At 45.0% G+C, this 26,562-nt stretch overlaps 1 long non-coding RNA gene across 1 annotated transcript in view; it reads left to right on the top strand.

Annotated features, from left to right (window-relative positions):
* Window positions 1-231: 231 nt before the first annotated feature.
* The window catches only part of LOC126534650 (uncharacterized), a 36,075-nt gene continuing 9,744 nt past the window's right edge, over window positions 232-26,562 (top strand). The window contains exons 1-4 of the long non-coding RNA XR_011895503.1: window positions 232-1,207; window positions 13,780-13,878; window positions 18,877-19,083; window positions 24,243-24,450. This is a non-coding gene — a long non-coding RNA (uncharacterized lncRNA). The remainder of the gene's footprint in view (window positions 1,208-13,779; window positions 13,879-18,876; window positions 19,084-24,242; window positions 24,451-26,562) is intronic.

The raw sequence follows: 26,562 nt of genomic DNA, 5'->3' as shown, positions 1-26,562 counted from the left end.
AGTTAGAAACTGTTTAATGCTACGTTTAGTAACCCCTCTACAACTTTCTCATAGGAGTATTTTGGCGAACTTTGTTCCTTTCTAAGTTGGTTAGTTAATCTTGAATATATATGCAATTAAACAGAATACAAAAATACAGGGTGAATCCGTACAATAGTCAGCAACATGCACTTCGTCGCGTCGGCTCATAGTACTTCGGCATATTTTTAAACCCTGGCTAAATTTAGCTGGGGTACCCTGTATGTGGCCGTCAGCCGCCAATGGCCATTGTTTATTCCACAGATGTCCTCTCCTGCAAGGGAAAAACAACCTATTCAATAAAGCACTCAAGACCAGCTTGAAGAATGGCCACATGAATCAGCGTCTTTTGCAACACAGATGCAGATAATAAAGAAAATAGTGTGACTTACTCCCTATAATAGTCGGCAACATGCATTTCATCACGTCGTCTTAGAGTGCTTCAGCATATTTTTAAACTCTGACTAGATTTAGCAGGAACACCCTGTATGTGGCCGTCGGTGAAAGGACAATGGCCATTATTTATTCCACAGATGTCCTTTACTGCAACGGAAAAACAACCTATTCAATAAAGCACACATGACCAGCTTGAAGAATGGCCACATGAATCAGCGTCTTCTCCTTTTTTTTCTTCTTTTCCCTAACGTACGCCATCGTACGCACATTTTAGATGCTTGCACTCGCCATTGTTTACATGCTTTTTATTTTCACTGAAAAAGAAACTCATTCTTTTGAGGTTTAGAAACTCTCCCTCATACTTCTACGTGTCAGTTACGCTCTGTTTCGAGGAATACGCGGGGTGTCATTGAAAGAGCAGTTAGGCATTACAAATGCTGTTTCAACGCTTCCTGTTACTCCTAGACAACTTCCCTGTCAGACTAGATATCCGACCAAAGAAACAATAGTCGGAGGTACTCATTGAGTAGGTAAAATGTTCTAGCTGCACGCTTTCATTATACACTATGCAACGACGTATGCATGCGTTTATAAACTAGACAGAACAATGCGCAGCAGCTTCTTAAACCGCTCCTTTAAGCAACGTTTTGAATAACGTGCTGCGCAGTGCTCGGAAAATACAATCTGCGTATTAACCTTCATGACTGCTGTTTCTCCAGTTCTGTGGGAAGACAAAGCGTAGGTCCTCGTCATCAGATTTCTTAGCAGCGCTTGCTTCATCCATTTTGGCTGGGTAAGTAACTGTGGCGGGCGATATCATGACACAAGGACGACGAGCTACGAAGTTCTAGGTTAACTAAAAACGTGACATTTTTCGGAACTCAGCGCAAAAGCCTCTGTTAACCATAGTGTCGATGTAAATGGTGGGCCGGGTAGGCATAGATGCTGTTGATCTGAGCCTGTTCGTATGCTGTGGTGTTATGTTACACCCTACAAAGGATTAGCTCTTCCACCAACGCGTTAGATGAACACATATGGCCTTGGAAAAGGCCGCCGTACAAATTTGAACAAGGCATGGAATATGAATTCGTATGCCAAAATTAACACTTATATGGGCGGCGATAATAAATGTGGTCTTTGCAAACACGCAGTGACCTCCGTGATTGCATACACGTAGGTGACTGGCGTAGTGAAGGAAGCTTGGAATTCTAGTTGGAATCTTCCACGTCATACAATAAGCGATACGTGGAGAGTTGTGCCAAGGAGGCATTCGTAGCCCAACATCGCAACTTGTCTCTTGGGGGGGGGTTCTTGAGGCTGAGAAAAGTTACAGAATGCTGGTTACAGAACGCGCTGGCGGCGCCTGATTGGCGATGCATGCGCTTTACCAAGTCTTAGTCGTTCGGTAGGGCGAATTGCTGCCTGAACGTATATATAGCGTATGTCCTGGAGAGGATGCTCAGTATAAGGTTTCAAAAGATTCCGACTCACTAAAAAGCTTGGCAAATATGTCACTTGAAAGATTTAAAGTGAAACCAAAGAATGAATTAATTGAATAAGCGAAGAATACGAGACGCAATGACGAAGTGTAGATTACCACCTGTTGTGTTCGTCCTGCATCCTTTCCTTCCTCCAATGTCAAAACGGGGTCCAGCACAACGATGAACGTCCATCCTCTAGCCAACTTAATCGTTTTGCTAAACACTTCAAGCTGATAAACTTGGTAATAATTGGAGGTTCGCAGCATACATCTGACTCGGTCTCTAGGCCTGGACAGTATAGTTATTGCAATTGTTCACTGAACATTCAGAACACCGAAGAACAACACTGGGAGACAGTGCAGCTGATTCCGCACACTCACATCCAAAACAACCATCAGATTTGTGTGAGCTTAACGGTAATGATCAGTACTGCATATTCTCAACTTTTCGTTAGCTTACATAAAACATAACTTTGGCAATATTCCCTATTACCCTATTTTCCGGTAATAATCCGGTAATAATTTTCCGGTATTGTCCGGTAATAGCAATGATGTGCCTTTCTTGCTTGCATGAAACCTGATTTTTTGTGTACTCTTTCGTTATTTTTTTGTGTCACTGAAGAAAATTGAAATGGAACTCACAAGAGATAATTTTTTAGCCTTCCAGCACGTCACCAATAGGTTCTTTTTTTCATATAAAAATCTGGATCATGCAGCAACTGGATCATGGAACAAGCAATGCAGCATAAGAAACTGCTCCCATAGCATCACTTTTGCGATTGCCATGTTTTAAGAGTAGATAATTTTTACTGAAATTGGCACACAACATTCAACTAACAAATAAGGATTTTAAAGAGTGATCTTTTTTGAATTTTACAATTTCTTTTAGTTGCCTGTGCCAGGTAGCATAATTCTTATTCTTGAGCTGGATTATTCAGAGTTGGAAATTACCAGCAGAAGAAATGGAAATACATTCAACTGATTCTCACAAATTTACTCATTCACTCAGGACATTATGGCACATATCTCAGTTTACAAGTTGTAGCCAGTGAGTTTGAAAGACGTATTCACTTGAAATAATTTCCAGGTTGACAGCAGTTTCAACATTTTTTCCATAAATATCAGACGAAATACATGGGCAATCCAGTTAATCTTGTGCTTCAATACATAACTGCGTTTTGTTAAAAAAAGGCAAGTGGAACAACAATGCATTTTTACGGCCAGTTTGATGGCCTGGGTCTCGTTACTGGCGTCATTCTGGAAATTCATTCTAAGCGTATACACCTTGTAAAATTACCTGCTACAATTTGTAAAAAATAATTAGGAAGTGAACTTTTGTTAATTAGCTGAATATGTCTTGATTTCTCATGCAAATAATGCGTGGCACTCGGTATCTAGAATTATCTTAGCTGCAACAGCCAGTTTTTAATATATTCCACAAAACTTAAAGATAACGACCCTACATATTAGTGTCTCAGTGAGTGCTGTGGGCTCAAGCGAATCGTGCCATGGTTATAGTAGCACTGGCTACCTAATATAGAAAGCAAGTACCTTTTGTGAGTGTTATTTATTGTCATGTCAGTCTGCTTCTACATTTATTTATTTAGCTATTTATTCTTTAAGATTTATTTCTTTCGGAAACTGTGTTTTACTTGAGGGCCACACAGACTACATCTATCAGTATTCAATTTTGTTATGGTCTCAAGCTGCAGCAAGCTTGTACTTTGCAATAGTTTCTAAGAAGTTTTGTTCTCAAACTACAAATGGTTGCACACTTACAAACATATTTGGTTACAAATAAACACTTCACTTATAAAAATTGTCTGTCTGCATCAATTCAGCACTCGATTTCGTTAAGGACCATTCACTGTGACAATCGAAAAAGTGGCATAATTGTACTAATAGCAGCTTTCAGATATTCCTTAATACAGGCAATTAGGAGCATGCTTTAGAGCCCCGGGTGACCGACGTCTGCAATACAAAAGTGCCTGTATTTATATTTGATTCTCTCAGCAGTATTTTAAGCAAAGTGCAGTTATAAACACTGCTAAATACACAATGGGGGCATGAAGGACTTTCGACACGATTTGAGTGTTGACATTCAACACAGCTCCAACAATATTTCAATGGACTTTCAATGCTGAGACTTAACGCATTTGCAACAATGCTTCAATAAGCTTTTAATATTGACAAACAACACCTTTCAATAATACATCAATGGGCTTTCAACTTTGAGACTCAACAGATCTTCAACAGCGCTTCAATTGGCTTTGACCGTTGAAATACATCGTAGTTTCAACAAGACACCAATCATCATTCAAATTAAAAGGTCCCAATGATGTTTCGACAAAAGGGCGCGGGCCTATTATGAACCCTTGTCAACAATTTCCTCAATAATGCTTCAAGAATTCCCCAATGTGCTTTCAATGTCATTTGTTGACGTTGAACAAGGACATTTCAATAATCTTTCAACATCTTTTTTGTAAGGGTCTGTTTTCCACATGCCGCTGCATTGCCATTCACCAAGCACTGTCACGTGGAACTCCGAATTATGGCACAGAAGCCACCCTAACCGTGGCATTATGGCAACGCCCATACAATGCCGACCACCCGCTTCGATCCGACTTCGCGTGTTTCTGGCTCGCCACCCTGTCGGGAAGAAACAAACGGCAAACTCTGTCATCGCTAAGTGGCATGTCAAGCTAAGGTAATATCATTAGGTATGTTTTGTCGGTATTATTGAGATCAGCCGTTTGTTTTTACGCTGCTAGAACTAGAGACACGGCACCAAGTCGTAAAAATGGTTTGATTTCTAGGTTGCAGATGGCGCAAGACCGTCAGCATTGGTGATGCGTCGATGATGCGGAAAGCTATAAAAGTGTAATTGTTCACTGCATCATTAATTTACTATCCCACTCTAGCATGGTACGTGGCCACGGTAGCGAGCAAACGCACAGTAGAAGCCAAATAGACTCCGAGCAGGCGCTGTGGCGCAGGTGAACATTTGCAATGTGATTCGCCCGCACTACCTGTTAAGGAAACTGCAAGTTAACTCCACGCAAAGCGTATAGGTAATCTGAAGCCTTGCTGTCGGATGTATGTAAGCACAGCTTATGACTAGGCGTCAAAACATTTTTGCCGTCAATGCACAAACAACGGAACATGTAAGATGAAAGCATGCAAACCCTGAGCAGACGACGCGGTGCAGATGAGCACATATCTAGGGGCATAGGGCCTTCCTATTGGCTAAACCAGCTTGTAAGATAGACCTCCTCTGTAATACCTTTGTGTTCTTGAGTCTATTAAAAATGAAATAGCCTTTGCGCAAACGAGAGGTGCCTTCAGCGTACAAATATGCATTGATAGATGGCGCACCCATGCCCTACTCTTGCTGCCTGCGGGAGCCATATACAGTAACTCTATGAACCGTCGATGAACCCCCATGATTTGAAGGTATGGGCTTCTATGGAAGCCTCGCTACTAGATATATTTACCTTGCACGGAAGTAGTCCAACTGTGAAAATTTACTCTGTCGTTTGGATGGGTTTGCTCGGCGTAGAAGCATATCAGATCATTTATATATAACGGCCAAATGACTGTAGTAGTCATCGCCTTCCATCGTTCTCACGCGCATCACATTTTCCTTGCTTGAAACAGGATAAAAAGTTGTTCCCTTCTTTTTCGCAGTCTTGGACGCTTTATCGCTTCGGCTGCGCTCGGCAAGTAGCACGCATTTGTACCATGGCTATCTCAGCTAGTATACCCCCAGGTAAACAGGAATTTTGGCATGAGCGCCAATTTCCCTCCTGGTGATTCACAGGCCAAACGCTGAGAGGGAAAAAAACAAGAAAATGAAACCTGCTTCCATGGGAACGGTTTTGTTGAAATGCGATGGGGAAACGCCATCCCGCTTGTCCGCTATGCGCTCGACGAGCATACGACTTTCTCTGCAGGCTCCAACGGAAACCAACAGCGCTTGCATATATTTTTTTCAGATTGCTTTCAGCATTGAGGTGTTTTCAACACGCTTCGACTTCTAATTTTCTTTTTTTGCTTAACATGTGCAACGGATCTGTGTAAAATCTTCTCCTTTTCTGTTCAAGATGCGCGAGCCAGCATACCTCGCCACGCGGATATTTTTGTTTCAGCAAAATATAAGTTGGCAGAAAAATTCCATTTATTCAGTTTTTCGTAGCAATCTATCGCACAACAAGGCATTCAATACACCATGCAGTAATGTAGAGCTGGGTATCTCATTAGTCAGTACGAATCGTCGCATTCTGTACGACGATCATACATATATGACAGCTTCGTACAATTTCTCATAGACAGTATACTGCTACAGAGGCCATGTTTGTTTGCTGTGCGCAACGCAACTCCATCAGAGCAATTTTTGTCACAACAGTTATTTGTGAATAATAAAAATATTATTAAGAACATGTTCCTATGGGTGGGCAGCGCAACCCGGACGAAGGACGAGAGGCAGAACACAACACGAGCGCAGACTAACAACTGGTTTATTATTTCAAGCAACGAACGTGTTATGTTCTGCCTCTCGTCCTTCATCCGGGTTCCGCTGCCCACACATAGGAACATGTTCAATCACCAACTCGCCCAGCTTGCCGTCTTAATTTAATTATTAAGAACAGCAGATTAGCATTTTTCGCATACCAGTAACAAAAAATTCCTTTATTTATTTCACGCAACGGGTATGGTTGTTAGTCTAAACAACATGCTATACCTAGTGAATTTTCTGCATAGCTTTCCTTGTGCTAATCTGCTGATAAATATCCAACATTTTATGTTGCAAACCTTATGTAATGCCCTGAAAGGGGTCCTTAAGGGACAATAAATGATGATGATGACGATGATGTAGTCTTTCTTCATACGTGGTTTTGTTTCGCAAAACAATATGTGAGACCCCTAGAGCTTCATTCAGATCTGTAACGTTGCGAACAAGGTGTCATTACGAAATTCCTCGCAGGCATACTGCATATGTTTCTTAAAAGCTCTATTGCACTGTCTGTTCTATTGTCATCTAGGGATAAATGGCAGCGTTCCCAGATAGTACCAAATAATGCTCAGCTTCTTTTGTTCAGAAACAGTAAATAGAGGAGAAACATGTGTAAATCGGCGGTTGATTGTCAGTAGAGATTTGGCAAGGTCAGGGTGATGATCAAAGGTATCACTGAATGCGTACCTTCGGGACATAGAGAATATTTCCTAAAAGAAACGCAAGTTGGCTGCATTCAGTGTATCTGGGTAACCTGCTCAGAACAATAATCTTTTAGTGGCTTTCAACATATTCCTCCAATACGCTGAATGTACATTTCCCATATTCTTTAACAGAGACCATAGGCTCAGTTTTGTGCGACTAATATGAAGCATAGGAGAGGTGCCGGAGCTGCTAACTAGATTTTACATAAGAAAGGAGCCCTTTTGCATCGTCACCTTGCAGGGCCCACCAACTCCCCCAGCCCGCCTGAACTAGTATGGCTGTATTCTATGACCTCGGCCATATGATCCCAGTGTCGTCTATTGTTACAACTGTTTCAGACCTGGCCACATGCGCCCATCCTGTTCGTTTACAGCGCCAGTTGAAGGTGTACTAGCTGGCACAGTGTCTTACCGATGTGGACTCTGCAAGACCGACGACCACGAGATTAGTTCTCCAACTTGTCCCACAAAGCAAAGGGCACTCAGAAGGTTCGTCGCGGGATTCATAAGCAATGGCCTCAGCATGCCGCCACACAACCAGTGCCGAGGTCTAACTGGTTTGCGGCGCTCCAGTGGGATGACGACGACTGGCCAGAGCTGGCCAAGTTCGCAAAGACCACCGTCGCCTGCTGATTACACAGAAGCAGAGCATGCCGGAACATCCGCGTGACAAGATGGCAACAGTTTACAATCAAATTGCCCGCCTTTTAGCGGAGGTTTCCAAGCTCCGACAGCACCGTGAACTACTTGCGTGTCGCCGACGTGCAGTGGAATCTCACACCACTACAACTATTGATTCCACTGCATCATTTCTGTCACGCCCTGCTGTATCGTTTGCAGTCTACCAGGTCTTCTGCTCCGTTGCCGAATAACTCTACAACATCCCTTTTGCGGTGATTGGTCAACCAGCTATCCAACCTGACATCTGTGATTTTACAACGCCTGGATTCGTAATCAAAATGGTGGTTACAGTTGTTTGTGGTGTGCTGCAGTGGAACGGAAGAGGTCTCTCCACGAAAGTGGGGGAGCTTAAATCCCGTCTAGGTGTGAACAAGCTGCAGGTGTGGGCCCTGTTACTATAGGAGACCAACGCCTGGCCTGCCGTTCCGGGCTTCAGTGGATACGTGTCTCCTTCGATGAGTGACCGTCGCGTGCACACAGCTGCCCCTCCAGGAAAGGCGGCAGTTTATGTTGATACGCGCTATCCTCAGGTCTGCCTTTCTCTAGAAAACTGATGTAACTCATATCAAGAGGTAGTGGCAGTAGCTGTGAAGTTACCCAAAGCAACTGTTGTGGTAGTGTCGTACTACATAAAACCAGCCAGTGGCTCTTCTTCAAGGAATAATTTGGGCTGGTTATTGAATTTTCGTCGACAACACCGAGCGTGTCCTATATTAGTTGGTAGTGATTTCAACGCCCCTCACCCAGATTGAGGGTACCCTACTTCTAGCCCCCGAGGAAGGCGTGTGCGGGCCGCCTTCGCGGATGCGTTCTTTGTACTACTGAACCATCCCGATTCAGCAACGCGGGCTGTGCCTCAAGCTCGACGTACAACATACGCACCGGATCTCATGTGGTGGTCGGCTTCCGGCACTCCTTCTTGGCACCTGGAGCCCGACTGCTGGGGTAGTGACCACCACCCTATCATCATCGGCCTTCATCCATCGCAGGCCCGCCGATTGCGCCGCAAGTCTACTGTGGTCAACTGGGACACCTTTCACTTCGTTCTCCAAGATACCTATGTGGACTCGTCGCCACTACTTGTTGACCACATGCAAAGCGCGCTCAATGAGGCTACAACCATCAGCTGGGTAGACGTTGATCGACCGGCACCGGATACCGGTCTGCTCAACTTGTGGGCTGCTCGCAGACAAGCTGAGCTGGCAGCATCCCGAGACACCACTTCTGCACAAGCACTTACAAGACTGAATTTCTTTACTGCTAAGGCCCGAAGATACGAACGCGACCTCTCACAGTGGCACTGGCATACATGGTGTGAGCGGTTTTCATCCAAGACATCGATTGCATCTCTCTGACGAACATTCTGTGCAGTGGAACACGGTTGCCGCCGTCCAGACGCGGCGGCCACAGCCTGCTTCGCTGCTGGCTTGTCGCCGGAGGATTTCGCCAGAGAAGCAGCCCGGAAGTTTTTCCCTCAGTACGACGTGTTGCCTCGAACAGTCAATGGTGCTTCCTTGGCAGGCATTCCGGCACATATCGACAAGTTACCATCTACAGCAGACTCCGAGGGGATTGCAAGCTCTTTCAGCATGCCTGAGTTGCTTGCAGCGATAGATGGTACCAGTCGCAAGACAGCACCCGGTCCAGGCTCGATTTCTTATGCGGCTTACAAGAACTTGAGTTGCACTGTGCTGCCTCCACTCCTCAGCACCATTAACAAAGTATGGCTAGATGGCGTTGTCCCTCCAGGCTGGAAATCGGCTATTGTTATCCCGATTCAGAAACCAGGCAAGCCGCCGACCGATCTTGGCAACTTCCGACCCATTTCTCTAACGTCAACGTTGTGCAAGCTCGCTGAGAAAATGCTAACCACACGACTGTCGCGGTGGCTAGAGCACCACGGTTTCTATCACCCTGTTTAAATTGGCTTCCGTCCATCCATAGGTACTGAAGATGGGCTGGCTGTCTAGGCATCCTCAGTTTTAGCATCAACTCGTAGCCACAGTGTCGTACTGTGCTCGCTATAGGCATCGAAAAGACATATGAGAGCATCAGTCATGCTGCCATCTGGGCTTCAATTGACATGCTGTACTTTCCCCCTAGAGTACGGAATTTTGGCAAATCTTTCCTTGAAGACAGACATTTTGCAATTCGCCTCAGTCGTGACGCCGTCTACTCATTTGTCCCTTTTCGCGGCGTACTCCAGGGAATCAGTATTGTCAAACACATTATTCAATATTGGTTTCATGCCGCTTGCATGGCGCTTACACGATGTAGCCGATATAAAGTTCTTGTTGTATGCTGATGACATCATGGTTTGGAGCACCCATCATGACCTGCAGACTCAAGCCGCTGCACTTCAATCAGCTTTAGATAGGACGTCGAGTTACGCTTCTTCAGTGGGCTTTCCGTCAGCAAATCTGCTTACATATCAGTCGCCAATCGCTGGGGCCGGCGTAAACTCTTTGCAACACCCATTCGTCTTCATCTATCCGGAACCCCACTTCAACAATGTTCAACTGTAAAAATTCTGGGTCTGACGGCCCACGAGTCGGGAACCGGAACTGCTTGACCCGCCAGCGTTAAAAAGATGGCGGTTCAGACGTTGGGTCTGATTAGCCGCATTGCTCCTAAAACGGGCGGCGCCCGCTCATGTTGCGCGACAGTTGGTGAAGGCGGTAGTGCAACCACGCCTTGTTTATTAAGCCCAATTTCAGCATTTCACGAGGACACAATGGGATCAACTCGAGGCTGTTAATCGCAAGGCAACGAGGGTCATCACTTGCCTTCTCCGCATCACCCCGATCGTGGCTATCCAAGAAAATGCACAGCTGAACACGTTAGATAAGCTGGTGCAGCAGCGACGTGATGCTCGCAGGCTTAAGGCCAGCCTTTCACACGCAACGTGTGCTCTCAGGGCTTACGCTTGCCCCGACTGCTTTCTACCACTACCATCGCTAGTTCTTCCTCCCTGGAGTTTTGTACAGCTGAGCGATAACAAGACAACTGATATACGTCGCTCAACATCAGCTCACGCGGCAGCGTCGCTGCGTGTCCAAATTATAGCTCAAGATGCCCACCTGCCCCTTGGCTCCATCGTGCTTTATGTTGATACAAGCATTCAGAGCTGTGAAACGGCCACCGCAATTTATTGCCCTTGTGCACCTGCCCTTAATAAGACGACCCGGTTTCAGATCCAAGACCCCCTTCCTCCTTTTCTACTGAGCTCCTTGCTGTTCGAGAAGCGTTGTGCTCTGTGGCCGCCTTTCCCATGGTCCCCACGGCCCGCATCGTCATCCGCACTGATGCGCTTCAGGCGACGCGGCTTCTGCAACGCGTCAGTCGCAGCCCTGAAATATGTCAACAGAACCATCTGCTGGCGGCACGCATCCCGCACCCCATATCTATCGAGTGGATCCCACGCGACCTTGTAAGTTTCCAAAGCCGTGCGGATTCTGCGACCCGTCTAGCGACCTCTCCATCGTCACTTCCTCAGCTCATTCACCTAGATGATGCTATCCTCCTTTTAACAAGAAAGGAGCACCACTGGCGCGGCACGCGTGCTCTCATACCTCCGTGTGCGGTGGACCTCCGTCGCGGTCTTACTCGTGCAGAGGAAGTTGCTCTTCGGAATATCCGGGTCGGGGTTGCCCTCACTCCTGCCGTGACTCGGAAGTGGCCGCACTTTCGTCCGTTATATCCTCGCCCTGGGTGTCCACTTTGCAAGTCGCGAAATGCTGAAGCCGACATCCACCAGCTGCTGTGGGTTTGCCCTGCACTGAAACCGACGAGGCTCCAGCATCTCGCAGCAGCGGGACTTTCGCCGCATAATCCGAGTGATTTCACTGCTTGGACGCAGGGACCACATTATCGATCCCTCTTGGACTTCATTAGATCAACAAATCTTTTTTCATGCATTTAATCATCCTTATTCACCCTCGTCCCATAGCCCTGTATGTCCTGAGGCATTTACGCTCGCATCAAAAAAGGTAGATTTTCGGCTTTTGATCTCGCTGCGGATGTGCAGAACCTGTAAAGACATATACTTCATCAGAACATCTTGTCAGGCTAGTTGGCAAATTTTCGCTGAAGTTGCACGTTGTGTAAAGAAACACTACACGGAGTCACACAGGACATGCGCAGCGCCCTGTCTATGCTTGAGTGTCATGTTCCATTGTAAAGCGAATTCCATTGGCCACACATGCGCACCATATGACATTGCTTCACATTTATGAGAACAGGTTATTAAAAGCCGCTTCATTATCAACTTTCTGGCACATGTGACAAAAAACGGAACTGTACTCCTAAAATAGTACGTTTAATCCGTGCAGGTTAGTTCGGAATATGTTTGGTTGCGGAGTTTGAAGTATAAATATATCTCCAAAATTTATTAAAGGAAGTTTCAAGTTTTAGTGCTGCTATTTATTGATTTAACATGTTAAGCATTGCTGGTTTCTGAATAGCTGGCTGAGAAAACTAGGCATCCGTTTTTAGAGCTAGTTTTCTTCACCAGTGAAAGTTTTGATTCGTCTGGGGAAGGCTTGGGTAATTGGGTGTTTTATATACTTTGTCTTGCTTTTTCTGCGAAATACCCATAAGAGAAAAACGAGAAGAAAGGGGGTTAACCGAGGCGCCCGGTTTTTATCATTCACATCATGAGAAGCCAACAAACAACGACGCCAAGGAAAACATAGGGGAAATTATTTGTACTTATCAATTCAATTAAAGACATACATTACTCGCAATGAAAGTGGATGAAAAAATAACTTTTCCTTTCCGTTTTTGTTTGTTGGCTTCTCATGGTACCATAAAAGGAAAATTAACTTCCAAAGGTTTAAAGCTGCCGAGCTACTGAGCAAAAGAATTTTTGCTGCTCAAGTTTCTGCTATAATGTGGCAAACCAAGCTTAGGGAGAAGGCGGCAGTTTTCTGTCCAAGAAATTCGTAGCACGGCCTCGTGCGAGAGGCGACTGTTACAATGTCAACCTTTGTCCTAGCACATGCCTCTGAGCCGTTGTACTCAAGGGACCCAATGAGGCTGTCGCGCTACTCGTAATGAACCATCATTTCTCCACTTTTTATACATGTTACACTATCTCAACCTTGTTGCACATCTTATACTCATAGCATACCCCACTTCAGTCATTCACATATTTTTAATTCCTTTGTATTTTAATCAATTTACAGCTCTGTGCTTTAGGCCTCTATACCGCATCGTCACATGAGCAATTAGGTCATTGAATACTTATAATTACTGCCTTGGCGCTCTGGAGCCACACTTGGCCCTCGCGCCATCAAAGACAACATATCATCATCATCAGCTTCATCTTACGATGTGTCGTAGTAATTTCACATTGGGTATCTTTTCACTTCACAACACATCAAGGCTATATGCGTTGTTAATGGCGTAAAAAGGGACAGGCTAGGAACGACAAGGACAAATACATAACGTCTTCTTGACACCCTTTTCATTTAATATCTCATTTGTTGTGCCATGTGTGGCGCGTATAATTATGATGTTTCACCAACTAGCCCCCGTAGTAGCATTGCTAACTCTCACCACCTACCAAGCTCGCTTCTTCGCCTATACCTGTTGTTTCCATGTCGTGCGCCTACCTAAGGTATTGAGAATTAAGATTGAGAATTTACAGTCCCCCAGGAAGTCTACGTATCACGTAAGGCGATTACTGTTCCTTCTGACAGCAAAAGCTGGTCTCTTCGACATAGTTGGTTACACACATCTCGCTCCTAATGTGATTACATGGATTAGGATAAGGAATGAGTATTCGATAAATGAATGTTGAAAAGAAATGATTTTTCGTGACAGTGAGGAATAGAGTAAGACGGGATGGGAGGGACCGTCAGGTGCGTCTTAAGGCGCTTTTGGTGCATACTATCGCAATGTAATACATACAAATTGGAAAGGCGCAAAGAATCATTTCTTTTATATTTTGATCCAGAACTTATGATTAAATTTTCTATTCCTAGCGTTGCATCAGCGACAGTGGATTACTATGGAGAAAGGGCGTGGTTACTGTTTGATACTGTTTACGATCGCATCTTTGGTGGTGTTGACCAGCGAATCAAGTAAGTGTGCCTTTCTCTTTGATGTGCCCTATAGGAATCACTAACACCGCATGGAATATATTTGGCCGTGCTCTTATGCTGACACTTCCAAGTAACATAACAAAGCTTTTAAAGAAAAATAGTGGTGAATCATTCGCGAATAACACCAACTGTTTATTCTTCGTGATCGTCTTGTGGTTTTCAGCACTCTGAAACTGGTTTTTCGTGCCCTTAGGGTCAAAAATAGTTCCATCACTCACATTTTGCATGTAGAAAGCCCGCATGCCCTTCCTTAAAAAAAAAAGAAAGAAGGCTAGCAAGAGCGTTTATGACCACGTTCAGCACGAGGCTAAAGTTTTCTATTTAGGACAGGGGGGGAGGATTTCCACCCTAACAATCGCTGTTGACGTGGCTGCCCGGCTTACGTTAACGGCTCTTTTTCTTAACCTGTCTATCTTATTTTGTGACAGGCATGTGGGCTTCGTTCCTTGGACACGCTTTTAACATCAGTGCCGCGATGCCATTGAAATCCGTATATCAAGGACCTTTTAATAGAGTCAAAAAGAATAACATAAAACAACGTTATGAAAAGATCACAGGGCGTTTAAGAACCCAACTTATCGAATTAACAAAATCATAAAAAAGTTGCATAGCTGCTTCTAACTAAAAACGTCCCACTGAATCGACCCTTTAATGTCATTAGAATTGAATGGTATTAGCATCAAACGACATAATTCGGCCGCTGCTAGACAGCCGTGAATAATACCATTAAAATCAAATGACTTCCGCAATGTAATGATTTCGCGAAAGATATTTGGCTCCGCACTCGATGCGAATACATACTCTCTACCCCTAAGACAGGGTAAAATATGACATTGAGCGTTCGCAATTTGAAAAACGGTAATGTACAATGTTATTCGTTTATGTATGTTGTCACGTGGTGGTGACGTTACGAACACAGTAGCAATACTGTGAAAGACAAAACTAACTTTTATTAGGCGAACCTGTGCCCACAAAAACAAGCTACACTTATAGCACAACGATAGCGGCGAACACGGTCGGCGATCGTCGAAAATCTGATCAGCGGGTCAAGCGCGTCGGCTTTTATACAGCAGTCGTCGAATGTTCCAGACTAATCGCTGGGACCCGCGTGTCTTCCACAAAGTTCTACACCATTCGCGTCACGCGATGAAATCAGATACCACAAGGTTCGGCGACAACAGGCAGCGGATAGAAGCATCGATAACATTCCAGAAACGTTCTATACATGCAGGCGCATCCTGCGCTGTGCGATACAGAACTCAAGGGCTTCGAGGAGTGCAGTGATGCCTAAATCGACCACTGCGTAGATGTCTTGATATTCTAATAAATCATGATCCATCGTTTCCAAAGCTTTATCGCAGCAAGCACATACTTCTTCCCTCGTATATCTCGCTTTATATGTGCGTGTTCTAAGGCATCCTGATCTCGCTTCGAAAAGTAACGAGTTTCCCTTTGAGTTATCATAAATTGTTTCTTTCCTGATTTCGGTTTTCCTCTTAAGAAGTTACTCATGGCAGGTTTCTTTTCCGTTGTCGCACCCATGAGAATTTTTCAGCGTCTCTGAATTTCTGCTTGACGTTCTTTGTTGTTGTGATACTCACCCTGCAGGCCGCATACTTGCTGCTAAGCTTCCTAGTTCTTTTCCTCATCAGTGAATCAATGTTTTTGCTGTACAGAAACCTCAACACTCTCCCAGCGAATTCACTTTCTTCCATATTCCTCACTCGTTGTTCAGAATCAATTTCACTGTGAGCTTCCCTCACTTCAAAACTAGTCCTGACCATATCACCTTGCACAGCTTCATTTGTAGTCTTTCCGTGAGCTCCCAGTGCGAGGCGTCCCAATGACCCTTGGTTCCTTCCCATCGAGTCTGCATGTACCCCTGATTTCAAGTAAACAACCCCATTTCCAAAAGTAAGTCCTGCAACCATTACACCTTCCCACATACCCCGGAGCACCTCGTACCTATTGTATCCTGATAGTGCTCTGTGCTTCATTATGGCTGCATTTCTCTTTCCTTTTACTGTTATTGTTCCTTCCCGTGTTTCTATATATATATTGCCTTCGTTTATCCATATACCAAGGTATTTAGATTCTTTTAGATGAGGTATTTTCTGGCCCTTTATTGCCACTGTCTGTTCACTGTTTTCATTGAATAGCATAACACCTGATTTTCTAACACTAAATTTCAAACCTAAATTCTCGCCTTCCTGTCCACAGACATTAGCCAGACATTGCCTCTCACGTTGCTTGTTAGCTAGCAAAACAATGTCGTGAATGAAGCTGCTTCTCTACTACTGTACCCACCCGTTTATATGAGAGATTAAACCGGACATCACTTCTTTCTAACGCCCTCTCCACCCTGATCATCTGCATCCTAAACAGCAGTGGGGATAAAGGGCACCCCTGCCTCAGTCCCTTGTTGATATCAACTTTCTCTTCGCACCTCATCCCTTATCATTCAACGCAAACGGTATTTTTAGGTAAATGTCTCTCAAAAGCTGTAGACAATCGTCAAAAGGGTATCCCCATGCTGAATAACGGCACTGACGTCGAGGCACCCTACACGAAACTAACACAAAACGGCAAAGCTGCTCCATCTCGCCCAGAAAATTTCCGTGACCATGATTGCGTCATGTCGGTACAGCGCACCGATTTTTCGTGAAGTCCAGTACACAATCGCGTTAATTCCATCCAACTGCTTCGTTTCCACATGTGTGTCCGAAGAAGGCTGACAAGATAGCAGCATGTCACGTTGTGGAAATGCTAAAATACTGAAATGACCACTGTGAAGAAGCGACAAAATTGAAAGTCCGTGCAGCTAAGTCTCGCTGCTGCGTAGAAACAAATGCGTACGCGCTGTTGAAACCCGCCTAAGGGAGCAGGTATAGGTATTCCTTAACCCTGTTCTTTCGTAGCACAGTCGCAGGCATACGTAATTTGTAGTGATGAAACGATCTCTCCGAAGTATCTTCAAGTCTGCACGTTGAGAGTGCATAAGTTCCATTTGCGCAGAGACAGCTCGCCACGGCAGACCATTGCGTCAAGGCCTCCAGGCAATTTGGAAGACAAAGAAGGCGAGGGATTTCATGAAGCCATTCTTCTTGCAAGCCCAACCAAACTCCATGACGCCCAACAAGGGAAAAAAAATATTTGCATATTCTCCTCTATGAGTTATCTAAATGATGCGTAAGCACTTCCTACTAATCACCTGCTGTTTCTTTGGCGTATGCTGCAATGTTTGGTATAATTGCGAGAAACGCCGCAGAAGAATAGGGAAACGGAAACGGCCGGTTCCAACGCCGAAATGTTAACTGAGACCAGAGTGAGACGAGAAAGAGGCGATTAGTAGCAATGTCCACTCGTGTTCTAGATAACTCCCAGAGGACGTGGACGTCGGATAAAATGACGAGAGATATTTTGTGAATGAAGCGAGTATAACCAACATCATTTACGTACACTCTCTTATTTGGTTCTTCTTGTTGCGTTTCGTTATGTTCATATTGTACGATGGTGCATTTGGATGATGCCGCTGCTTCGTGGAAGTTGAGCACTGGCCGAGGCATGCTGCAGTACGTGACGTAACTGAATAGTGTCACGTTTTGTAGACCTCATACGTAGACGTCGCCGATGACAATGGCTCCTCTCAGTGCGAACCGTGACCAACCGTGATCAACCGTGATCAACCGTGCCCTGGGGGCGGCTGCGGATGGCGCGGGCGCGCGAGCCTTATCTTGAAAGTGACGTGCCGTGGGGACAGAGTGCGCCGAGTACTGATAGGTTCTTGCACGCTGTGTTCTCGCCGCTTAGTTCGTATTGAAGTGAGAGGCAGCACGAAGGGGCCGATTCGCTCGCTGCGCTGGGCCCTATATTGAAAGCGATTGTCTTATGTGACAAGCTGAGGAACGAATGGGTGGACATACAGACGGGTTTCCTGGTTGGGTAGGCATATAAATGCTTACGCAATAAAAAGAAAATTTCACTTCGGCCGTACGCCTCCGTTCTTTACGGGAAACAGCTTCTGTACAGCTTTGTTTAATCCCTGACGACCTCCGTGTTTGCCACTGCAGTATACTTACTATATATACTGCGAAACTAGAGGATGACGTGGCTATTCATGACAACATGACATAAATCACAGTCTATCTATGAAAGCTGATTGCGCGGATCAGCCAGACATCTAGCTCGCGCACCCTTTCACATCGCATGGAAAGAAGGGCTAGCCCTATGTCGTGTGCTACCCCAAAAAATACAGAGGAATCAAGCCGATTTATTTGGCTGGTGGCAGTCATACTTGCTGAGTATTGGTGAATGAGGACAATCCTGTGTAGTTACTCAACTATAAAAGATACTTAACGTCACGCAAGATTTAACACCTGTGGAGCATGCTTCGCAGAGAGGCGTACTTTGGGGTAGTTTCATTCGGGTTTACATGAAACATACTACACTGAAAAGGTTCATATCTCGCAGTCACGTCAACAATTATTGCAATACACGTCAATACACGAGGTAAATTTCAAGGGCTTTTTACCGTTTTCGTGCCTACTGAATATAACAAGACAAACTTTTATTTCCTAAATTATGTTCTTTTTTCGAAGCTCTAGCATTTTGCCACAACTCGTAGCTTATAACTCAATCTTGAGAGATGCATTTATTCACATGTAAAGCGCAGAATCTGTAATTTTAGCGTGGTTTTCCAAGGCCGTTAAGAAAATAATGACATTTTTGGCATAATTTTTCTACAATTTTACGTTTGGTAGGTAGAACATTGGCGTTTCGGACGGCTCAGTGCAGGGCCCCAGATTCATTTCGGGCACCTGTGGTTCTGAGGGGTGGCAGAATAGACACGATGGTTCTTCGCGACTCGGATTTAAATTTTCTGATAATATGTCGTGCACATATTAATCGGTAGTTCTTTTTCTTACATGTGCGCTAATGGTATGGTGTAGTACAGCTGATCTCCGTTCTTTACTTCAGATCCGACGGCACTCAAGCTATTAAGAAGACTGTGGAAATACAGTTGTGAGGAGCCACAAATGGAACGAGTGGGGGACTGCACCGCAAATATAAACAAATACTTCTTCAACAAAACCGCGAACATGTGTCAAAAGTTTTACTGGAATGGCTGCCTTTCCAGAGGCGTGTACGAAACACGCTACGCATGCGCACTCAATTGCAACGAAGGTGCGTATTTGGGATGCTATTTTTTCCGCATTCACAACGATTTTCATTCGAAAGCGCTATTTGCAATTAGTAGGCCGCCTTCGCTATATGTCCAGCTGAAGTTTTCTCTTACGGACAAGTCTAGCACACATCAAAGTACTTAACAAGCCCAAGTACTTAAAAAGTACTTATAAAGTATGTAACAAAAGTACTTAACAAGTGCAAGTCAAAGTACTTAACGCTGTCCTACATTAAGTAAAACTGAGTGTCAAAGTACTTTGACGCTTGAAAGGTGATCTCCTGACATCAAACTGAAGTAACCACCGACGCAAGCATCGAGCGTTGATCCGCAGCATCGTTTTAACCAACAAATAAAACGCTATCCGTGCTTATAGGAGTCCACTTTTGTTTGCTTTCAGAGCGAATAACATTGCTTATCTTGACAGGTTTTTCCTATCAAATTGACCGAGAAGAGGCGAGGAGCACACAGCTATGGAGGGAATTTTCTTTCTTTGTTTGCCGTGGTAGATCGACAATAGCAACAGCGTGAAATGAAAGGTTAAAAATGCCACTAAAACGGAACCTCAGCGAAGAAGTGTTGGCAGAGCGATGTCTTAAGCGTGCCGAAAGGTGTGAGAATGTTTTTGCCGGTGCCAAAATTTTTATTAAAGGCCAATAAATTTATTCTCCCCGGCATCTCTCAGTAGCCAATGTCCGAGTGATTGGTAGACAGGCACCTTTTATTCTTTTTTGAATAGGATAGTCTCCGGCTATTCCGAAGAAATAATCGATATTGTTCGGCATATTAATCCATATATACTGCGTACACGTCACTTTGACGTTCTAAGTTAGCGACTTTTTTTTTTTTTTGACGTCGCGTGAAAGACAAGCTAAGTGAGCGCAGCCAGAAAACGTTTGACCAATAGCGGATGGCTAATGGCAAAGAAAATGCAGAATCGGGAATGGTTAGTTTTTATTTGTTTGTCATAGTCGTGCATAATCGATGTGTACACGTCATATAACATGGGGCGTTTTCATGTTTTTTGTGACATCACGGGACAGACAGGTGATGTGGGCGTGACCAGAAACGGTTTGACCAATCGTGGAGGGCTGATTGCAGAAACGAAATAGTAAAGGCTTGGAAAAGTTTTACATTATAGCGCTCAAGCGATCCATGCGACGACAGAGGGAGAAAGAGACAAAAGTGAAGGAAAACAGGGAACTTAGCCAGCGTTAGTGCCGGTTGACTACCCTATGCTGGGGAAAGGGGTAGACTAGCGCAAGAACGAGCACGAATACAAAACCTGGCCAGTGAATCTTACAGCGATTATATCCCAATGCTATTCTTTAACTCCCTAGTCAGTCGTCCAAGCATCGCTGTAAAGAAAGCAAGATGATGATAAAGGAATAGAATCGAGCGAGAGGAATCACCTAAATATAGTGACCTTGAGACCATATACCGCCAAGCTATTCCACTTTGAGCTTATTCAATGTTCTAACGTCAAATTTACGTAACAGGCGAGGCAAACACCAGGCAGTGATGGGCAGCGTTGTCCGAGCAGCCCAATCAAACGCACTGCGAGTTTATAGGCAGTCACTTTAGCTTGCTATGAAAGCAGACAGCATTTCCTCTTTCAAAGGTTTGATAGCATTAGCATTTTTGGCTACTTCAGCCGTTTGGGCCTCTGTCTGTCCGTCCGTCCGTCCGTCCGTCCGTCCGTCCGTCCGTCCGTCCGCCCGTCCGTCCGTCCGTCCGTCCGTCCGTCCGTCTGTCTGTCTGTCTGTCTGTCTGTCTGTCTGTCTGTCTGTCTGTCTGTCTGTCTGTCTGTCTGTCTGTCTGTCTGTCTGTCTGTCTGTCTGTCTGTCTGTCTGTCTGTCCGTCCGTCCGTCCGTCCGTCCGTCTGTCTGTCTGTCTGTCTGTCTGTCTGTCTGTCCGTCTGTCTGTCTGTCTGTCTGTCTGTCTGTCTGTCTGTCTGTCTGTCTGTCTGTCTGTCTGTCTGTCTGTCTGTCCGTCTGTCTGTCTGCCTGTCTGCCTGTCTGCCTGTCTGTCTGTCTGTCCGTCTGTCTGTCTGTCTGTCTGTCCGTCCGTCTGTCCGTATGTCTGTCTGTCTGTCTGTCTGTCTGTCTGTCTGTCTGTCTGTCTGTCTGTCTGTCTGTCTGTCTGTCTGTCTGTCTGTCCGTCTGTCCGTATGTCTGTCTGTCTGTCTGTCTGTCTGTCCGTATGTCTGTCTGTCTGTCTGTCTGTCTGTCTGTCTGTCTGTCTGTCTGTCTGTCTGTCCGTATGTCTGTCTGTCTGTCTGTCTGTCTGTCTGTCTGTCTGTCTGTCTGTCTGTCTGTCTGTCTGTCTGTCTGTCTGTCTGTCTGTCTGTCTGTCTGTCTGTCAGGTGGTCCAAATTTCGGAGACCTTGACTACAGCGTGCCTCATAATCAGATCTTAGTTTCGGCACGTAAAACCCCATTTTTTAATATTTTAGTCTAAATATCCTCTTACACTGACCAAGTAAGTCAAGTTGATAGGCAATCACGTAGGTGCTCGTGGTCGTGATCCCTCAGGGGTAGTTCTAGCTTCGTGATCTAACTCTTGTCAAGCCGTCGTCATCATACTTTCTAGCCCGACCCAATGGCCCATGTTCAATAATAGCTTGGACCTAGGTATGTTGCTCACGGTCCTTAGGAGTTCGTAGCGAAGGTTAAAAATGCCGCTAAAAAGATGCTCTGCGAAGAAGAGTTGGCAGAACAATGTCGTATACGTGCGGAAACGGCTCTACAACGCAGTAGATTCACGCAACAATTCTCATTATATTCAGAGATATCCATAATCGCCGATTGCCCTGAGTAATAAATGCCAGAGCGATCGGCGGGATACCATCCTTCGTTCCCTTGGTAAAATAGAAGTTTCAGGCTATTTCAAAAAAAAACATTAAGCTTCGTTGCGCATATTAATGCGTCTCTGGTGCGTATACGTCACTTTTACCTGGTGAGGTTTCGCAGTTTTCTGTGACTTTATCTGACATATCGGCGAACTTGGCACAGTCTGAAACATGTTGACCAACAGCGGGTAGCGAATGATGAAAAATTTGTAGAATCGGAAACAGATATCCTTGTTTTGTTCGGCCAAATGATGCATGATCAGTGTGTATACGTTATATGGCATGGGCAGTGTTTGCGGTTTTCGTGACGTCGCGTGATATGCAGGCGAAGTTCGGGCGGCCCGGTGCATTTTTGTCGAATTCCGGAGGGCTAGTGGCAAATTTGGAAAAGAAACAAATTGCAATAGCTTACTTTGGGTTGCCCGACACATTTTTGTCGAATCCTGGAGGGCTAATGGCAGATTTGGAAAAGAAACGAATTGCAATAGCTTCTCGTTATAGGGCCCATCGGTTTTACTTTCACCGTGCCCGTTCCCTTCGCGCGCAACGCTTCTTTTTCTTCACCGACTATGCACCTCGGAACAGTTTTGAAGAAGCCTGTGTTGGCAAAGAATAACGTCTACAATTGTTTACCAGAGCTCCACATGCGGAATCAGCCGAACAAGTATGTTATGATATTTATTACGGACGCCGTCAGATAATTTGTCCCTCTGTTTTATAAAACCTTTTGTGCGTTTAAGTGCTCTGCCTGTCACATTTTAATTAGCGGTACTACCATAGTGGTCTTTTTTCTTTGTCGGAAGAGGTCGGGAAGCAGTGTTGTCAGGAAATAATGCGTTGCACGGCGGATGAGCATGGTAGACGATCTGTGTATGCAAGTTCGCGCGCGACACGACTGCGTAAGGGCGACGAGCGAGGATATGGCTATCGCGGTATACGCCATCGCTTGGTGGCAATCGCTGGACAGCCTGTTAGGGAAATTCATCACCCGTTGCTCATCGCCCGAAAGCACCTCGATGGACTTACCCGATTAAACGCTGACGGGTGGAGTACGTCCTTCGTGTGCGCTGTCACATTTCTCTCGTGCATTTGCTCGGTAAGCGCACCTGGAGTGCCTCGCGTGCTGAAGCCTAGAATCAAAAAAAGCTCTCACGATTCGGTCACTGACAACGAGCTATACGAAAAAAACAAACGTGTTATTATACTCCGTAACATACACATCAATCAACACTGTGGAGGCTAGAGGGACTTCTTGCAGTGGCTTCGTTCGCACTTGGTTCGACGTTTTTCGACCGCAGTTGTGCGCAACTATTTTTATACAGGCTCAGTATTGAATCAAAAAAGTTTTAATCCTTAGAAACAAACACACAGTAAGATATGGCTGCTAATGTGCTGTTTTAGAACATTTTTATTTTTATTGCTCTTTCCGGGTTTTTTATTTGCAACCCGTCGCGAGGAGCCTCACGTGCTTGCTCGCGCAAGGCTGTTGGCGCGCACCGAAGCAGGGACGGAACACGTGGAGTGATATCATTTCTTGACCGAACTTCCTGCGTAGGTTCCACAGCGTTGACTGCTGTGCATGGAACGGAGTATAGTTTGAAGCGGCATATTTAGGCTTCGGTGCGTGTGCGTATAACTTTTCCACCAGCAGTACTGCTCCATTTCAGCAATGTCTCCGAAAGCACTCAAGAGAGAAAGAGCTGACGGCAGTAGCTAGCACACCGACCAGTCGAACTGGAGTGGAACCTACGAGCCCATCATGTGCCCATAAAACAGCCAAAGGGCAAAAGCAATCTTATCACGGCGCCCGCTCGTCACATCTGCTTTGGCTATTGGTCGAGTGCATTGTCATCTACATTTATGTACAACCAAAACGCGAACAGTAAAGCATGAAGTAGACATGGAACATGCTACGCAGGTACATGCTACGCAGGTACATGCTACGCAGCCATACAATCACCAAGCGGGCTGTGGAATCCAAATTGGACGTCTAATCTGAACTCTAGCGGGCATCACATGCACTGTCGCAACTGCAAACAGAACTCTAAAGCCTTATGCTGTTCGCGTTTTTTTTTTCCAACTTTATTACACATGTACAAACCATACTTTCCAATTCTCGAAGAGCTGCAGTTTCCAGTCACCAAGACACCATCATCTACAGCTTGTTGCAGTAACTATTAAAGCTGAACTACTGTAGTCTACTTGTGCTCTAATATTACATCGTATACAACTTGGTTCAACCAAGGCAGCACGCGCAGACAGCTGAGTCTCCGAATGAAACGGATCCATTTCTCCGTTGCAACTATGCAGGTGAAGCAGCTGCATTCTGTGCAAAACCTCATCCTGGCGGATGCGAGACAAGAAAGACTCGAAGCTGGAGACAACCACACTACGAAATGGATGCGTTTTACTATGACATCAGGATGAGGGCGTGCAAGTCTTTTACGTTCTGTGGGCCCCCAGTACCACCAGACTCAAACTTTTTCACCAGCCTGTCGATGTGTCTCATGGAATGCGAGTAAGTTTCCTATAACCATCATCCACATTGTTATGAATATAAAAGCTTACTTTATCCAAATTCTAACACGCTCCGTCGTTAAGGAAACCTATCTAGTTGAACCTTAACGTGTAATTAAAATAATTTGGTTCTCTCTATGCTGTTGAATTACACCCACAATTCAAACAATGCGACAGTGAAATTCAGCGCAAACTTAGTAACCTTCTCTTCTCGGCGTAATTTATTTTGCTTTGCATTTTTTTATAAAATGTAGTATCACAAGCGCCTGTGTAATAAACTAATCTGTGTAAATAAACTAGCTAACGACCAGGCCATCCTTCCGAATTCACTATGCAGCATTATTACTCCCCTAAAAATTTTCTCACTGTGTACCAAGAGAACGGAACGTACTGAAAGCTTCCAATATCATGAGTCAGTTATGAGGGTGTTAGCTAACGCTGCATAAGTACGGACGTGTTTGTTGGTGTACTTTTTATATTGCACTACTGCTTTTATTGTATAGTTGGCGCTTAACGCATACCCTATAAATAACTTGGACAATTTGTTGCCAATTTCTCATTGATACCACTGCGCAGAATGAGCAATGAAGGTTATGTGTTAACTACCATCCGAGGCAGCGCTATTTTTGATAACAGGGAGTCTGCTCATCAGGAACTGCCAACAAAGTAGAATTCAAGCTCTCATAGCATCGCAATTTTTTTTTTTGCGAACGCTTTTAAGCTATCGCTAATTAAGTACAGTACAGTGATCAGCAAGGTCTTGCTATCCTTAAGCTGGTATCTCTTGCTCCTTCTGATCTCTCTTGCACTCCGGTAATATTTAGAGAATCGCGGTTAACGATTAGTTGAAAGCTGATAATTTATTATTGTAGACCCCCTTCCCAGCTTCGTATAACGAGTTATTGGATTATAGTCATGATGGCGTAGAAATAATTCAGGTGATCTTAGTAAACAGTCCTGGTGGTGACCTCATGCGTGCCGTAGCTTCTATCTGTCAGAAAGGTTGCACCCTTTGCTGACCATGGTTCTTACTTTAACCTGTGTTGGAAGCAGGAATGAACACAAACATCTGCAAATGGCGCCACTGATCAGGAAAGTTTCTAGGTAAATGCGCTTTGCTTCTGTCGGTTGGTGCGTTATTTTCAAGATGATAGCGCGGTACTACAAAGATTTAGCAAGTTTATTTTCAGGTTATTTTTGTAGACCTGCTATGTCGGGCACTTGACGGCTGTGAATTGTGTCAGCTACTACGGAACAAGTTAAGTCGTTCTGGCGTTGAAGTGCCATTTTTAGTGTCCCCGTCAATGTTTTCAACGTTGTTTACCGCCAACCGCCTAGCTCAACGTGCATTACTGTCACGTAAGACTCTTGCGTACCGTCGACACTGTTGTCATGAGTACGGGGACGAAGAATCGGTCGCCAACACAATCGGTCGCCGTCACTTTGTCAACAACAATTTCTATGTGACGCAAGGTGGTGCGATTCTCGTTAACTACAATACTGATAATTCTGGCCTCCGTAATACATGTACCAATGCTTGCTCTCCAAGGTGGAGAGCAAAATAGCGCGATGGGGTAAGTACTAGCGTTCGGGCTGAACCAACACCACTTAGCACACGGCCTTATCACTGCGATCCATGACGTCATGCTACCTGGCCCGACTGCCATAGAATCTAATGGGAACACTCCCAACTAGGAAACAGTGATTTTGACGTCACCGGTTTCATCACGCCAGCCTTGTAAATGGAAATTTGGGGCCGGGTAGCGTGACGTAATGGATCGAAGTAAAGAGGCCTTGTGCTATCTAGGTGGTGTTGGCTGAACGCGAGTAAAAGCAATGCCACCTAGATAAAACTCTATACTGTGTTTCAGACGTTAGGTACGGCGCTGTGGAGGCTAGAGAGACTTCCTGCAGTGGCTTCGGCCGCCCTTGGAAATAGTTCGATGTTCTTAATCGCAGCGGTGCGAGGCTGCTCTTTATACACGCTCAGTATTGAATGAAGAAGGTGTGAAACCTTAGAAACAAACAAACTGTCGTATACAGCTATGCAATGCGTTGTTTTAGATGAATGTGTTTTTCGTTGCGCTTCTTTTCGGCTTTTTTATCAGCAGGC

Source organism: Dermacentor andersoni, chromosome 7 (assembly GCF_023375885.2).
Source record: "Dermacentor andersoni chromosome 7, qqDerAnde1_hic_scaffold, whole genome shotgun sequence".
Lineage (NCBI taxonomy): Eukaryota > Metazoa > Arthropoda > Arachnida > Ixodida > Ixodidae > Dermacentor > Dermacentor andersoni.
The sequence above is the reverse complement of the archived record's forward strand: the minus strand, read 5'-3'. Positions and strand labels throughout refer to the sequence as shown.